Below are 18039 nucleotides of genomic sequence, written 5' to 3'. Positions count from 1 at the left end.
TACACATGTGTATGAGTATTTGGGGTCCCAACCAAGACTATGCATTACCATGAGAATCAATATTTCAAAAGTCTGCTTTGGATTTCTTGTTTGTTTGTTTGTTTGTTGTTTTGCAAATGCCCAAGATACAGAAAAGGGTAAGCATCTCTCGGGTGATGAAGGGACAGCTTAGTACAGCGTAGAGACATTATGCGGCTGTCCATCTGTACCCTGGCCAGCTACTTCCTGGAGGGAAAACAGGTACTTGTCTGCATAGACGCTCTCAAAAGCTAGTGCTCAGTGAAAGAAGCTGGACACAAAAGAAGACACACGGAATGATTCCATTTGTATGAAATTCTAGGAAAACAGACAATATACGTCATCAGGAGGTGGGTCAGATGCTGCCTATGGGCTCAGAGAAGGGGCAGGGTATCCCCGAGATGCTCTGCTTCTTTCCTGCAGTGTGTGTGTGGAGATAGGGATATGTTGCTTGTTAAAAAATTGATTCCCCCCCCAAAATAATAAATAAAATAAAATAAAATAAAATAAAATAAAATAAATAAAATAAAATAAAATAAAATAAATAAAATAAAATAAAATAAAATAATAAAATAAAATAAAATTAAATTAAAAAATTCATCCCACAAGGGATGCCTGGGGGGCTCAGCGGGTGAGCATTTGCCTCTGGGTCAGGGCGTGACCCCAGGTCCCGGGATCCAGTCCCGCATCAGGCTCCCCAAAGGGAGCCTGCTTCTCCCTCTGCTTGGGTCTCTGCCTCTCTGTGTGTCTCTCAGGAATAAATAAATAAAATCCTAAAAAAATAAAAAAAATTATCCCACTCCACATGTAACTGTAAAATATGGTCAATAAAGTCCATAAAAAATGGTTCCTACAAAAAGTCTCGGCCCTTAAACGCATGCTTAATCAATTAGCTGAAAGTTGTTTTTTGTTGTTGTTTGTTTTTGTTTTTTTTTGTTTGTTTGTTTGTTTGTTTGTTTTTGTAAAGCAACTCCTTAAGTAATCAGGCCAAAAGCTGGAGGCCTCCTGAGCATGATTATTAATTTTTGGTGGTAGATTGAAAGTTTATAAGGTAAACAGACCCAACTCTGTTGGTCCAAAGATGTCCTGTGAGCCTGCTCGTGATTGTCACTCACTGGGAATGACCTCTGGCCTTCCAGAGAGAGTTTCCAGGGAGCCCTGGACCCCATCCTGTCCCCATGGCTCCTCCAGGGGCAGCCCAGCCCCCCAGCCTGCAGACCGGGCCCCCCTCCACCAACGCTGCTCTGTGACCCACAAACACGCCTGGTGTCCGAGCTTCGGACCCCCCGCCCTGTCCCCATGACCATGTGTGCTCTGGAGGGGTCACGTTGCTCTGGCCCATGTTCCCTGTGGGCTTCTCCTCGGCCTCTGCCCCGCACCCCAAGGTCACCGATACCTGAGTGATGGAAGGAATCTTGTGCCTGAACGTGTAATGCCTCCTGAGGGTGCCATGAGCCTTGGCCCTGTTTCCTGATCACCCCCCCACAGACCCTGTGCTGCACCCGTACCTGCCCTGGCCTTGGCCGCCAGAGCCCCTGCCTGCCCCTTGCCCTTTGCCCTGTGCCCTGTAACCTATACCCCGTGCCCCATACCCCCTGCCCTGTACCCTATTCCCCATACCCTATACCTGTACCCTATACCCCATACCCCATGCCTCATACCCTATACTCTGTGCCCTGTACTCTGTACCCTATACTGTGTGCCCTATACCTCTGTGCCCCATGCCCTATACCCTGTGCCCCATGCCCTGTACCCTATACTGTGTGCCCTATACCGTATGTTGCCCTATACCCCATGCCCCATGCCCCACGTCCTGTACCCCGTGCTTGTACTCTATACGCTGGGTCCTATACCCCTTGCCCTATACCCCATACCCCGTGCCCTGTACCCTATACCCTGTGCCCTGTGCCCCATGCCCTGTACCCTATACTGTGTGCCCTATACAGCATCCCCTATACCCTGTGTCCCGTGCCCTGTACCCTATACCCCATGCCCTGTACCCTGTGCCCTGCACCCTATGTCCCGTGCTCTCTACCCTATATCCCCCGTGCCCTGCACCCCACCCCACACCCTGTACCCCGGGCCCAGCCGCGTGCCTCTCCCACCCCCATTTCACCTCTGTTCCAGCCGGGCCGCCTCCCGCTCCCCCGTCTGTGGGTGCTGGGGCTCCAGCGTCAGGCCCACCCCACGTTTCTGCCTCAGGTGCCTGGACCAGGACCTGGAGTGGCGGGGCAGCACAGGCGTCCGCGTGGAGAGGCCACGTCCTGTCCCGAGGCCCCGCGGCCCTAAACCCCGGCACCTGGCCCGAGCCCGAGCTGAGCCGCCCGGAGTCATCTCTCTGCCCCTCCCAGTGGGACGAGGCCCCAAACCTGGCGTCCAGGTCCTCAGAAGAGGATTCCGGGGAGTCCGAGTCCGCGGCCTACGACACACCGGGGTCTGCGTGTCCGCGTGGCTCCGGCCGGGGTCCGGGGTCCCTCTGTGGGGCTAGCCCGGTCCTTCCTCTCTGGGATTGCAGCCCGGGGGGCGGATGTGGCCGGGATGCACCGCCAGCAAGTGGCCCCACCGCGGCCCAATTGGGCCGCTGCCTCCATCGGCCACAGGGACTCGGAGCTCGGGGTGTGGGCCGTGGCATCGGGGGAGGAGCCGGGATGCCACGGGTCAGCTTGGACCCCAAGGAGCCCCGGCTGCAAACCCAGCTGGGTCAGGAGGCGCTGGCTCGCCCCTCGCGGCCTTTTCCAGGCGAGATGGGCCGCAGGGTGTGTGTGCGCCCTCCCCGCCACCCGCCGAGGGATGCGCGCCGGCTCACGTCCCCTCCCGCGCTGCCCTGGACACACCGACCTGGGCCGTGGTCTCCCCCCACAGGGTTGGGGCGCAGGCGGCCCTTCTCTGGGGGCCACCCTAGGGGCTCCCCCTCTGACCCACCTTCCGTCCAGTGAAGCTGGAAGTCACTGTATTTGCTACAATGTTCTTTCCAAATTTTTTTGTTTTTTTTTTTGAAGTTGCAGCACAGTGTGCATTTTGGTGTCGTCTTCTTCTTCTTCTTCTTCTTCTTCTTCTTCTTCTTCTTCTTCTTTTTAAGATTTTATTTATTTATTCATGAGAGACACACAGAGAGAGAGAGAGAGAGAGAGACACAGGCAGAGAGAGAAGCAGGCTCCATGCAGGGAGCCCTACGTGGGACTCGATCCGGGGTCTCCAGGATCTCCCCTGGGCCCAAGGCAGGCGCCAAACTGCTGAGCCCCCCAGGGATCCCCTTGGTGTTTGCTTCTGATCCCCGACGGTGTCCTGCAGCAGACGCAGCTGCCCCAACAAGCTCCTCAAAAGCTTCGCACCGCAGGTTTACGGGTTAGGGAGTCTTTCCTCTTGAAATCCTGAGGTCAGTCGGGGCTCAGATGCTCAAAACGGCCCCGCCTCGCCGCGGGGATGGTATTGTTAACGTTATGCAGCTTTACTTATCATACTTTCCTTCTATTTAGAAAAAAAAAAAAAATACGTGGAATGCTGGAGCTTGCATACTGTTATGCAAAAGTGTAGTTACAGGAGCCAGTTACTTACAGCCTCCATGGCATGATTCATGTTACTTCCTACACAATCGGAATTCTTTACTCTCTTCAAAATCATATTTTTAAAGTTTCAAGGTGTAGCGTCTAGATGATAAATCATATTTGACGTTCCTGCACGTATACTTTCTGTGCTGCATGTGGTAATTGCAATAAGAAGGAATTCGCTCAGAAACCCTTCTCTAATTCCACCTGAGAATTTAGATTTTTAGAAGTTTTTACGAAGCACTCAACATTTCTAACCTACAGCAAGGGCGTTAGTGAAAGAACTGGTTCTGGCTCCTTTCTCGTTCTAGTTCTTGAATTAGAATATCAACAAAATGACTTTCTAACTTTTTTCAAATGAAATTAACCCCTTGATGAAGAGATGTCTTATGCTTCGTTTCTTCAGTCCAGATAGTTGATAGTGTGTGTGATAAGGTGCCCAGGACGTGGACCTGATACAACTTCCATGGGTTTTGGTGATGGTGGCACAGCTGGACTGTTGACCTTGCTGACTTACATACAACAAGTTGCTGAATTCCTTGGTTAGTATAATGATTAATATCATGTCACAATCCGAAGAACTGGAATGCAAATTCCAACATCTCCCACAATTCTGGATCACTTTGTAAACACTAAATTTTGAACTCTAAACTGACGAGAGGGATAAAATTAAAGATTTCTGTGATGTACTGTGGAAAGTTCAAGTGTCTTTTAATTATTTATTATCTTCCACTAAGTGCAAGCATAAAGTATTTTCTAAAAGAACGAATATTTTGGCAAATTTCTGTGAGTGGAATATTTGTTTGCTGTAAGTCAGGAAAAGAAAACCCAATTTCAGCCATATGTGACATCCTTGGCAAAGAACAAATGGTAAAGAGTCACAATGCCATCCTTAAGTGGCAAATATGACATTTGGGGATTATCAAATCAATCGCAATTTATAGAAGGTAAATCAATTACAATTTTATATTGCAATAGTTTAGGCCACAAAACATGTAAGTTTTACTAAATTTTATTGGTCCCTACACTTGATGTTAGGCAAAGTTTAACAAATGAAATTAAATAGAGCGGATTTTTTTTTAATGGATCAGATTCTTAACTAATTCCGTAAATACAAGAGAGAGTGAGATCAACAAGGATCCAAAACAATGGATTTACCAAGAACATCCTTCCCAGAGAATTACCAGATTTATAGGGCATAGAAATGACCACAGATGACAATTCAGGTAACAACAATCCATCTCCTCTCAAACCCCACAGTCCTCGCATACCAAATATGAATGGGAAAAATCAATAAAGGTAGAAAACCTAGTACTGCTGGTTTACAAGGACTGAGAATTATTAAGCATTGTAAATGTCACTAGCTTTGCTAAATATCAAATAGGAACATGAAAGAATTGTCTGTTATCAAAAAGCAATACATTGATACCAATTGACCAATAACAGGTCATTCATCTAATTATTCAACCAACACAATTTTTCTTCTGTGCTTCACAAGTGTTAGGGATATGACAACAAATAAGGATTCTTAATTATTTTGTTCTCCACCAACATTTGAATTATCACTGAAAATATGAGTCCACATTAATCCACCTGCCAGGAAGGCAGTGCAAGGCGCCTAGCAAGCCATCTCACTGCTACGATGAAACACTTTTTCTGCTGTCTCAGAATCTTGTTTCTTTTATCTTCCATGGAATCCCTGATAACACTGTTACCCTCAGCATCTTTGTCAGACCCTCTGCTTCCTCATTCACGAATAAGGCTGAACTTCAGCACTGTGGTTCTCAGCTCACTTTTCCTCTGCTCTCTAAGCTGGATCTTCTCGTACAGCATAATAATTTTCAACATTTCTATTCTCAGTATGTCTATATAATCTTCAGAATTGTAGATTTTATGAAACTTCAGGATTTTATAACCAGAAGGTGCTTGCCACGATCAATCGTTTTTGTATAGAGGCCCAGATGTTGAATAATTTAGGCTTTTTGGTTGGCGTGTTATTTTTTTATGTATCTTATCTCTTTAAATATGTGAAAGAAAATTTAGCAGAAGGATCAGACTACAATGGCCTGCAGGTGAGATATGACCTGTGGGACAAAATGTGTTCACCTCTGATCTAGAGCAACATTTTAAATCAATATGAAGTTTCCAAAAGTGATACAGATAATACTATGGGCATAGATTTCTAGATTCTGAATCTTCATATATACTCTTTCTTAAAGGTATTCTGATTCAGACCCACCAGAGTCTGCACTTTTTATAGACCCATTACATTTCCAGAGAGTTTCTTGCCACTGTTTTGGCTGAGACAGTGCTAAATATTCTCCACGTGTTTGCTTCACTCTGGGTGCATGGAAATTTCCAGCTTTCCTTATAGATTGGGATCATGTAAGTAAATGAATTCTTAGCAAAGGGATATAGGAAAGAAGCACTTTCTGGCCTTGGGCTTTATAAAAAATAGAAAATATGTTCTTCAGTTTCTCTCTCTTTTGGAGACCTTAGGGGCAATGTGTGCAAGACACTAGGATGATATGTAGAAAGAACTTGCATCTTATTAACCATGTAAAGGACAATAACTCAGGAACCGTCTTACCTGAATAAAACTTGTCATGGGATAATCCGTTATTTACATCACTAACACTTGGATTTCAGGGTCGTTTTTGTTACAGCGCCATTGGCTAACCCATCATGCATAAACCAATTATAAACCCCAGCCCGTGGTAATGGAACATCTGCCCATTTTTCCTTGCAAAATGCCTCTTTTTCCATCTTACTAAAATTTTTCATGTTGAACATTCTGTCTAATGTGTCCAATTCAGTCCTCATGCCATGTATCCAACAACCCAATAATATAGCTGTCAACTTAACAATCATTCCATTTATCCAACTATCTAATTCTGATGAATAATAGTACTTACTTTTCAAAGAAGACTCAGACGCCCCAAGCATCTACATCTTTGCCATCCTTTTTTCCTTTTAGTGAAAAACAAAATAATTTCTAGTTTCTAATTTCAGAAGTAGCTAGAATAAGAAAAATTAAACTCTCTTACTTCAAGATCTAGAAATACGATTCAGGGGGGGGTGTACTAAAAAACAAATGTTTAACAGAAACAAAAGAGGGATTCCCTAGTGGTTTTTAGGGAAAGGGTACTTAAAACAAGATCAGTAAATTTGCAAGGTGACTCTTAGGCCTCCTGGTAAAATGTTGAAGGAGACATGAGCCAAAAGCATCAGGATCTTAAGATGCAATGACACTTCAAGATAAACAAACAATAGAGAGGACAAATGAGAGATAGCATAAATGAAGTAATGACAACATGGAACGCTGTATGTTTCAAGCAAGAGAAATAAATAAAAACCCATCTCCAGACACGTTAAAATTAAATGACACACAAGCCTGGGCAGGTTGGGAGGTGAAGAAGTTCTAAGATAACCAGTGAAGAAGACAGAGTAGCTAACTGGCACAGATATTAATTGACAAAAGTTTCACATAAACAACAGAGGAGGCGATGTGTTGGTAAGCCATTTAACAATTTATTATATCTCCAGTATATTAGTGGAATATAATTTCCCACTATAATCCAATACATCATTATTCAAAACCAAAAATAATGTGAAAATTTCAGACAAAACTGCAAGAGACAATTTATAATTTCTGAAAGAACAATTCAAGAATGAAGCTGCACCGGAGCGTGTTACCTACTAAGGGGAAAATGATTTTAAAATTACTAATTCGTGATGGGTGATGGGCATTAGGAAGGGCATGTGATGTGATGAGCATTGGGTGTTATACGCAACTGATGAATTATTGAAAACTACATCAGAAACTAAAAAAAAATACTAATTCATGAATAAGCATATTAAATATTAGGAAATATAATTAGTCACTGCTTAAATAAACACAAATATAAAAAAATTATAATAGGAGCAAAAATAAGGATACTTTTTTTTCAGATAGTGTTATATAAATGTGTTTGTTTAGAAGGTAAAAGATGGTAAATATTTCTAAGGTCCGTGTACTCTTCTGGAGGGTCACAGAAATAAGGATCAAATCTAGACCTCTATTCAGGACCCAAATGAACACCTAATGGTACCCAAGCCAATCTCCGTCCTGACAACAACTCTTCTGGAACAAAAGAAATGAATCTGTCTGAAGGAAAATTGTGACATTTAGCATATTAGATAATAGTGAAATTGAAAGCTATCATGAATTAGTGCATTTAAAATTATGGAAGATATAAAAGAAAGGATGGAAGAAATATGTAAAGAAGGGCATCTGGAAAGTCCTTGAGAGTGGAGCTTTGTGGAGTCATGTCCTGGAAGCCCAAAGAGATGAGTTCAGCATTCAAGGCCATTCAGGCCCTAAGATATATCATTTCAGAAAGTCGCAGCAGAGTGGCTGAGAGGATGTGCAGGGTTGTTGACAGATTCATGGAGATAGGAGAACATAAAGGTGAGTTTGGAATCTGCCAAGAAGCAGTTTACTCGGGCTTCTTGTTGGACTCTCAGAGGGCTGTACCCCCAGAGCAGGGTGCATTGTCCATTTACCTTCCCAGGGATGAAGCCCAGGTTGGAATAAATGTGATTTCTGGTTTGTTTATGGTGTTTGGGTATAGTTTGCAACCTCGATTTTTGGCAGAAGAAAAACTACATCTACTCTAGAGGCTATTTTATTTGTGGATTCCCATCTTTCATCAAACTAAGGAAAATTTTGGCTATTATTTCTTCCAAAGACTTTCTCATCCATTTTCTCTTCTGCCTAGTAATTCCATCTACATTTATATATAATACTGAACCACTTCATATGAACTAACAGGTCGCCAGTGTTACATTTATATATATTTAAACCCTTTTCTTTTCTATTGCTTACATTGGAAAATTTCTATCTCCTTATTTGATCTGTCCTCAAGCTATTTGTTCTCTTCTGCACACTGTCTTTTGTTTTAACAAGTAATGACCCTGGCTTGACTTGGGCTGAAACGCTGGATGGCAGCTCCAGTCCCAATTTAGATTTTTTGTCTTTAGTTGGGCTGCGCTTGTCTCTTTCACACATGCACTTTCCTGTGATGAGTCAGTGATATGGGCATCCTCACCCTGTATCTTTTACCCATGGGACTTCAAAGCTCCCCCCAGCACCCACAGATTCTCCAGTATCAGTTCTCTGGGGCTTTTTTGACAGAAAGATCACTATACATTTCCTACCAGTTCTCTTGCCAACTCATAACAATGTCAACTTAGCTCAGAGCCACATGCCCTTAAAACGGAACTTATCTTGTCCTCTCTTTTCTATGTATGGACTCCCCATCCATCTCCCTGATTCTATTCATTCTCCTATACCCCCAAGTGGCTACTCATAATCAGCCCAGATTTTGTCATTGATTTATATGAAGGACTCAGTGTGGAAGGGTCTCACCCCATCACTCCCAATATTCTCATTTTAAAATAAAAAAAAAAGTCAGAAAAGCTCAACAATATATTCAGCATTCCTAAGGTCTTCCACAGCAGACCCCAAATTAGACCCCGGTACTAACCATATCACATTTTGCTTCTTTGGTCCCAATATTAACTATGTAAAACAATAGGGATTCTTTTCATGGTTTGAGAATTTCCATATCAATAACTTGGTGTAAGTTGTATGCTTCCTTTTTTAAGTGAGATTATCCTTCCTTCTCCATAAGGTAGGGATTGAGGAGAAAGGTTAACTGTCTCTTTTTTAACTGTAGTGTTTAAGCATTCAGTGGTTTAATTTTTCATTTATTATAATTTTGAAAAGAGCTTCTAAAGTTGTAATATAGTCATGAAAGTGGGAGTCTAGAGACCAGGTGAAGAAGCTAGGGCAACCATGATCGCCCATGGAGCAGCCCTGCTCCATGGTAAGGAATATATCAGTCACTGCTGACTAGGTAGTAGACCCAGAAGTCAATTCTTTATAGATCTGGGTTGAGACCCAGTTTCTCAAAGGCTTTAAATTAAGTGCTGGGTGGATGGTTTAACATTGAGAGTATTGTCCCTTCCTTGGTTTGGGCCCTGACCAGAGTTATAGATGACAAAAAGCCTTGGCATCTGCAGGAGGAAGAAGTGTTCAAAAGCCATGGGATTGGTGGTTCTCCCACACTGGTGACTCCTTTCTGGATGACCTCAATACATCCTTTACCTCCAACCCACCAGCCCCTCAGCACACAAGCTCTCCTGGTTTGGGCAACAGTCAAAGCAGAGCTACAAGAAGAACAAAGCACACAGCATCTTCCCCCCACATCACCTTCTGCCAGTTATTGTGTGAGGACAGTGAGGTAGATGCGCTGCAGGAAGCCCTGCAAACCACCATCAGTCTCTGGAAATGCAAGTTCTCAGTCCCATTGACCTCCTCCAACTTCACTGACCTCTTGGTGAAGGAAGACAGCACAGATGTCCTCAAGGACTTTGCCACTGATGCTGTGGAGGTTGAGTCCAAAACCAATGTATACATGGAATCTTATAAGAAAGAGCTTCACGTAGCTTCTGGTTTACTGCTTCCAAGCTACCGCTGACCTATGCTGGAGAAACTAGCCCAAACACTGAGGTTAAACTAGGCTGCAACTGGGTGCCCATTAGGTTCTTGGGAGATACCTGGTTTGCTACCCATGAGACATTACAGGTCTGCTAGGCCTACATCACACATGATGGCAAGCTGGAGCTGGTCCCGATAGAGAAGACCAGCATCAGTGAGGCTTGATCTATGGCACCTCCTCAGCCAGTGGCTGCTCTGGACTCCTGCCTGAGAAGTCCACTGCCAAAGCTGATGAAGGCAGCATCTGGATAACTTATTATTCTTACTCCATCTTAAACAGCATCTTCCAATGCTCTGTCATCTGGTGATGGTGTGTTGGGGAAGTGACAGTAGGAGGACCAGGGCCTGGGGGAGACAGCTCCCCCGATGATCATCTGCCAGCCCAGGAAGCCTCTGAAGGCTGGTAGACACCCTGGTCATGCCTGTGTGTTGGCATGGTGAGAGGATGGGTGTTGTGTTTGGGAAGTACTAGCTATCCCAGTGCTTTGATGCCAAAGGCTGCTACCTACTCACCAATCTGAACATGCCTCAGAGCTTACATCAGTGGAGTGGTGTTTCTGGGATTATGGGAAAGAGGTTCCAATCACCATATTTGGATGTTTACAAGCAAGACTAGTGAGTGGAGCCTTATTACAGAGTAAACCATTATTGACCATGACTACTTCTCCCCATCCCTGCACTGTGTTTAGATTGCACAACATCTTGAAAGGTTTAAAATAAGAAAATCACCTGAAGATCTGTACAGACTTGGTTTATTTGAGTGGACAAAATGGGTCACTGGGGACACATTATCTATGTGAATACCTCCATCAGAGTTAGCTACCGCCAACCAGAGTATTGATCCAACCTACAGGTAACTCTCTGAGCACCTTCCCGGAGCCAATGTGGGAGTACTTTTCTACATCAGGTGAGGCTAACTAAGGAGATGAGGCACCAGACATAGCCCGTGGGCAGTTGTCCATATTGGTGGAAGTCAAGCTACGATTTGAAAACCACAAGTGGAGGAAGCCAGTATTGCCTTATATTTAGAGTTAGTGTGGATTATATCCTCTGTACATAGAGTGGGCTTTCCTGACTTGATTTTACCTCTTGCAGTAAATGATAAAACCACTTTGCATTCCAGGATCATGCACCAGCTAATGAGGAGGCAAGTCCAGAAGCTTGTTGGGGGTAATGATAATGTCTTATTTTAGATTGTCAATTTTCATTTCTCAAGGCATTTTTAATCCTCTTTCATCTCATATACTATTGTTGCAACCCCAGAATGTAGACAGGCCACTTTAATATATGAGAGAATTCAAGCAGTTTGCCCAAAGTCATGCATTTATTGGCCCCACATATCAGTGATGGCAACAACAATTAACCTGTATTGGTCATTTTCTGCATGCCACAGGCTGTGGAATCTGCTTTACTGTCGTCCCATTCCTAGTCCTTTACTTTTTCCATTAGACCAGACTGTGCTGGGAATAAAGAGAAGTGTTTGTAGATTGATCAAAAATGCATAATCCACACATAAAAAATAATGTAACTATTATTATTATTGGTTAATAGAATAAACTATCAAAAATCCACTCAGGTGTTGGTAAAACGTTCTGAGAAGGATATTCACAATTGTTATAGGAAGAAGTTAAGTTCATATTTCTTAAGGCAGAATTTGGAACAAGTAACCAATATAAGCAGAAATTTCCTCCTGTGATAGCCCATGACTTTTCATTTCAAATACCTACCCAAAACCACCGATGGAGCAATGTGAGCTTCTGGCCAAGGTAGGAAAAAAATATCTTTTTCTTCTATATTTGTTTTCCACTTCTGAAAATGAAATCTCAGATAAACCCACAATTATTATTATTATTATTATTATTATTATTATTATTATTATTTTTTAGAAATGGGAGTGTAGGCAATCATTTTAGTGTTCGGGGGGTCTGCTAAAATGTTCACCTATAGAAATAAAATAAAGCATCCATTGTGTTTACCATTGTACCTGGCATATGTCTACACTTATTTCAGGCATGGAGACATTTGTTAGGTGACATATTTGTTGTGCAGAACTCAATTATTGCTTCCCCGAGGAATGTAGTGATTTAAGAACCTTCTCTGCCAATAGGCTTTAGGTGGATAAATTGGAGAAGACAGTGCCAAGTTTGAATAGTATGATCACTTAAGATTTTTCCCTGGTCACCATTTAAAAAACAAACTCTTTTCCTGGATGTAGATACCACGAGTATTCACTTTAATATGGGTATAGTCTTTCAGGGCTCCAGGATATCTAAGAAAGTAATCCTGATAGGAGATATATGTATACAGATACATAATATATACATATATATCTCTTTATAGCAATAAGTCAACCTTGAGAAAGCTCTTATTATCATCTTAGATAATCATCACTTTCATTTTTTTACAATGCTTTTAAAAATAATAATTACATTTTAAAGAACATTGATATTTACACATTTTTAATTATATCATTTAAAAAGCCCATCTTTCATTTCACCTGAACATATGCTCAAAATGAATTCTGGATTGTTATTTAGCATTTCCTTTAATTGGAAACTAGCAAACATTAGAAGTTTGCCAAGAGAACATTTTTTAAAAAACAGTTGAAATTTTAAAACTGTTTAAAAATGACAGTATTTTAAATGTCATTAGCACTCTAGAAAGCTTGAGTGCCATATTTAAAACAAGTGATATGATGTTAAATTTGTGGTAAGCTTTTCCCATAATATTTCAAATCAGTGTGGGTTAGGGGGTGAGGAATACATTAGAATATATTATAAGAATATATATTAATAAATATATTTTATCTGAGAATGTCAAATCAGCTTCAGAGACATTCGATTCAGAATATATATAGTGTCATCAAAATCATGAGCATCTGAAGAAGGGTAAAACCATTTGAAAATAGTGATGACACTATTTTCAGAGTTGAAGGGTAAATGGAGGTAAAACATCTGGCTTTTAGTTGCCATTATGTAAATGTCATTCCTCTTCTCCCCACTAATCCCCCAACATACACACACATAAGCACCTGCCCCTTCTGGTGTTAGCTAGCTACTCCTCTCTGAGTGCATATCAATAGGGCATATCTGTCATTAAAAAAAAAAAAAAAAACTAGAAAAATGCACTAACATTCCTTTGATAAAAGCATAAATACTAATTCTATAAGAAAGATAAAATAATTTTAAAAATATAGAAAAGGAAGAGAAAGGGTTACAGATTAAAACAATAGAGAAAGCATACAGATGCACAGAAATATGTCAAAAATCACATTAAATGCGAACCTTTCAAATACCCCAATGAAAAGACAGAGGCTAAACTGACTGGATAGAAAAGAAGATCAAACCAAACTGTCTACACTAATATAAAGACATAGATGAATTTAAATAAATAGATAAAAGAAGATAATACAGGCAAAAAATTGTCAAAGTAAAGCTTGACAAGCTTCATTAGTAACAAACAAGAAATTTTATGAGGGATGAAGATAATGGACAGAGGGGCCAGGTCAGTTCTCCAAGACAGTAACACAGTCCTAAATGTGTACGCACCTAACAACAGGGCTCTTAAACACATGTGGCAAAAATTAATAAAACTGAATAGACAAACACAGTAATTTTTTTCTTTTGAGAATGCAAACAGTCTTCTCTCACTCAGTAATTGACAGAATTAGTAGATAGAAAATCAGTAAGGAGATTTAAAGTTTTTAAGGAAATAAAAAAACCTCAGAAATTGGATTTGTGAAGATTACCATACCATAACTAGAAAAATAAAGAAATAGGCCTCGAGGCCTCTGGCTGGTTCAGTCAGTGGAGCATGTGACTCTTGATCTCAGGGTTCTGATTCCAGCCCCACTCTGCATATGGAGCCTACTTAAAATAAAATACCCTTTAAAAGAAAAAAGAGAAAGAAATAGGCTTCACAGAAAATACTGGTGACCTACTAGCAGTTTAAATTAGTTATTAATTAAGATTAGTAGCCGAAAAAAGGAATGATGTGTCTTAAATATTATGACACTGTAACTAAGAAAAATAGCAGTATGCCGTCTGCTATAGGGGAAAAAGTTTCCCTTCTTCCCTCTTAGCTTCTCTGGATGGTCTAATAAATAAATTGATGCAAGGCAAGTTAACAGGAGGGGGAAAAGCAAATTTAATGTCGTATGTACAAGGGAGGCCCAAAAGCATGGGGCCCCAGAGAGTCAGGCAGTTGGGGCACATATGCCATCCTGAGCTAAGGAGAAGGAGCTCGGGGCCCGAGGCTTCAAAAGGGAGGAAGACAATTCACAGGTAAATGGCAAGAGCAAGTCTTGGGCAAGTGCACATGCCAGACAACTCAGTCTTTCTGATATATTTTCTCTGGCGATAGCTATCTTCCTGGCACAGACCCCCAAGGTAGATTTTTAAGGGGAAGTAAAGCAAAAAGAAAAGAAGCACCTCTTCGTGAGTCTCTTAGGCCATCATGATTGTCTTCAACCCCAAATGACCCACATGCCAAGCTGGCACATTTTGAGTTCGTGTGTTCCGTTCTCCGTCACGGGGGGGTGTTATTCTGTATGTTGGCAAATTGAACACCAATAAAAAATAAATTTATTATTAAAAAAAAAAAGAAGTCATCCATAAAATGAACTATCCCTTACATCCACTGATCAGAGACAAGGTCTCGCTCTTTCTTGGAAGTCATTTCATTTATCTTTCTTATACTGTAGACCTTTCCTCCCCAAAGTCAATGATTCCAATGTGTAGAAAGTAAATGTATTTTATAGGTAGAGAAAAACTGGAAATTGTATAGAGGTGGTGGCTGTTTTTTGTTTTGTTTTGTTTTCTTCCATGGTGATAGGGAGCATATCCTCCAAAACCTCCCTACAACTAACAAAGCAGGTGGCAAGGGTTCGCTGCCAGGTTCCGGAAAGAAAGACAAAGAATGGACTTTCTGAGCAAACGCAAACAGGAAAGTGCTCTGGGGATGCCAGAGGGTGGTACAGTGCGGCCCCGAGGCTCGCTGGGGGAGCTGGAGGGCACGGGAGCCAGCAGCGGCAGCTCGTTCTTTACTGAGCAATGTGGACAAGCCTTCTGTGGAGTCTACGGAGAGCAGAGAAGAGCTCGCGCAGAGAATAATAGAAGCAGAAAATAAAGAAAATGAGAATCGTGCTTTCTTCCATGGCTGCAGTCAAATCCGAGTACAATACGAATCCTGGGGAGGAAATCCACCTCGAGATGGAAGCTCTGGCATGAAGACTGGGGGAAGGTTCCTGAAGGTGCGCTGATGGAATCTGTGCAAGAGGACGGGAAATATGGGGATTCTGAGACAAAGCAGCAGGCGAAGGACACATCCCTCTGGGCAGTAAGTAGGACACAATCCCCCGGCTTGGGAGAAGCAAGGGAGAGGAGCAGTCGCTGAGGTCAGGTACTAAGCCCACAGGTCGGGTTTAGACACGGAGTGCCGGGAGGAGTCGGATGAGCCAGCAGGATGATGAGGGGAGTCCCTGGGGTCATTGGAGGATTGTTCCCCAGTTCTTCCTTCTCCAAGACCATTCTGTGGGCCGGAACCCCAAATGTTCACTTGTGACTTGGGGTTTATAAGGGAGGCTGCGAGGAGAGCTGAGGACCACAGGCAGGTGCTGTGTGGCCAGCCCCCGGCCCCAGGGACAGAGGGTGGGGTCAGCAGGACTCAGGAGCTAGTTAAACCTCTCACCCTCAGCGCCCAGACAATCCTCCGATGACCAGGACTCTCCTCATCATTCCACGACCAGGGCAGAGATCCCAGCACATGGTGGATGCAGATTTGGGCAAAGGGGCTCTGGAGGAGGAGGAGGAGGGACAGCCACCGCCCCCAGCGCATCACTCTGGCCCAACTGAAGAGGCCCCATGTCTCCCCCACGGCCCACACCAGGGCTAGGCCGGCGTCCCCGGCCCAGGCACCTGCTCACACAGCTGCAGCCCCTCCCTGGGCCAGGCCGGCCCCCACAGACCCGGACTCCGGGCTGGCCCCTGTGGACACAGCGTCTGCTCACCTGGGGCTCAGACTGTATCCCTGACCCTCCTGTGCACCAGGACACCCCTCAGACTCAGGGCCGGGCCCATCCCAGTGCGAGGTCACCCCTGCGGACAGGCTCCAGGCTTGGCCCCAGGGACCAGCCAGGGCTGAGGGGGCTGCGGCCACAGGGCAGAAGGCAGCCGTTCTGCAGGACCACTAAGGGAGCGCTCTGACGTCAGGCGAGAGGCCGCAGCTGATGACACCGGGTCGTCTGCCGGGAGGATGCTGGGAGCAGATTCCGGGTGCCCTCACCACACTGGGAAACGGTGACGTGTGAAGGGATCGCTCAAGAGCGTGGCGTGGTAGTCAGGTCACGGCGTCCGGGTGCACCTGGCTGTCCTCTCATGGTAGACCTTACAGGTACACGACGCGTACTTACAAAAGAAGAAAATAGAAAGGATCCCCCTACAAAAAGTGGCAAGAATGATAAAACCCAAAATTAATTTCTTAAAAAGTAAAACAACAGCAACAACACAAAAAAACTGAACTCAAATCAATTTAAGAGGTTATAAAAAATTCAAAATAATAAAGTTCACATTACTTATGTTCTAAATTTTCTAAAACTCAGCCTGAAAGATTCAGTCATCTAAAAAATTCAATAGATTGCCTCAGCTCGGAGAAATGCAGAGATCGTGTACGGGATTCTCAAATTAGGCAAGGTGATCTTTCTCTTGTGGGTGTCTCTGCAAGACCAGCGTGGCAGCCTCGGCCACACGCAGCGCCCCTCACCCAGGGCTGTGGGTCCCCACCCGGTGCCCGCGCTGACGTCCGGTGCCTCTCCGGCCTCCAGGGGACGGCCAGGTCAGCCCTTTCCTTCCTCACTCAGCGTAAGTGCAGTCAGGTACACGTGCTAATAGAAACTTGGAAACGACTTTCTGTTCTAAGTTTTTCACGGAGCTAGGAATGTGTCTTTTTCATCTCTTAGTAAAATGAATTTTATTTTATTTTTTTATTATTTATATATTCATGAGAGACACAGAGAGAGAGGCAGAGACACAGGCAGAGGGAGAGGCAGGCTCCCTGCAGGACTCGATCCCAGGACCCCGGGGTCACGCCCTGAGCCAGAGGCAGACACTCAACCACGGAGCCACCCGGGCATCCCAGTAAAATGAATTTTAAAGGGTCGATATAGTCATGAACGCTCTGAGATAGATGACTAGAGGGTCTGGGGTTTTGGAAATTCAAGGTGCATTTCCTCCTAGTGATAGATGAGCAAAAGACTATATCCTGGTCTGGTTGGGCTGTTGTAAGTGAATATTATAGACTGGGGGGCTCGTGGACAGCAGGTATTTACTTCTCAGGGCTCTGGGGGCGGACACCCCAGATCACAGAGCCTCTCTCGGTGGAATTGCATGGGACACAATCTTCCCTGCGATGAGAGGTGACACGTTTCAAGTGTTGCCAACAGGGATGCTTGCTCTGGCCTGGGTGTCCAGGGGTCTTCCTGGGGAGCCCATGGTGTAGGCCTGTAGCACCTCTGTGGCCTTAGTGACCTCTGCGACCTCAGGGATGGACGCTCTGCAGCCCCAGCAGGACAGCAGGTATTGGCCGCCGATCACGTCCTCAGCATGAACTACCTCAGCAGACGGGTATGAGCTCGAGGCCTCAGCCTTGCAGAAATGCTCTACCCCACACAATATCCCTGAGGCTCAGGGCCCAGAGGCTGTGCAAGGGCTGGGGTGCAAACTGGCTGAGGAATATGCAGGGTTTGCCCAACCCAGGCCGTTGAGTCAACACTTCCTCACACAACACACATCAGAAGGTGGGAACATGGCATCTGGAGAATTCGTTCCCGCTCTTGACAATGATACAGCAAACTGGAAGCGTCGTCGTATAAGATCTGAAATGCCATGAGGCCTAATCGTGAAACTACGATGAATAGGATCAAGAAACACGCCTCCA

At 44.0% G+C, this 18039-nt stretch overlaps 1 pseudogene; it reads left to right on the top strand.

Annotated features, from left to right (window-relative positions):
* The first annotated feature begins 7871 nt into the window (after positions 1-7871).
* LOC140605378 (ubiquitin-associated and SH3 domain-containing protein B pseudogene) lies at positions 7872-10964 on the top strand (annotated as a pseudogene).
* The last annotated feature ends 7075 nt before the right edge of the window (positions 10965-18039 follow it).

The sequence above is a fragment of the Canis lupus genome, chromosome 15 (assembly GCF_048164855.1).
Source record: "Canis lupus baileyi chromosome 15, mCanLup2.hap1, whole genome shotgun sequence".
Taxonomy (NCBI): Eukaryota; Metazoa; Chordata; class Mammalia; order Carnivora; family Canidae; genus Canis; species Canis lupus.
Note: the sequence above shows the minus strand (reverse complement) of the source record. Positions and strands in the feature narration are given on the sequence as shown.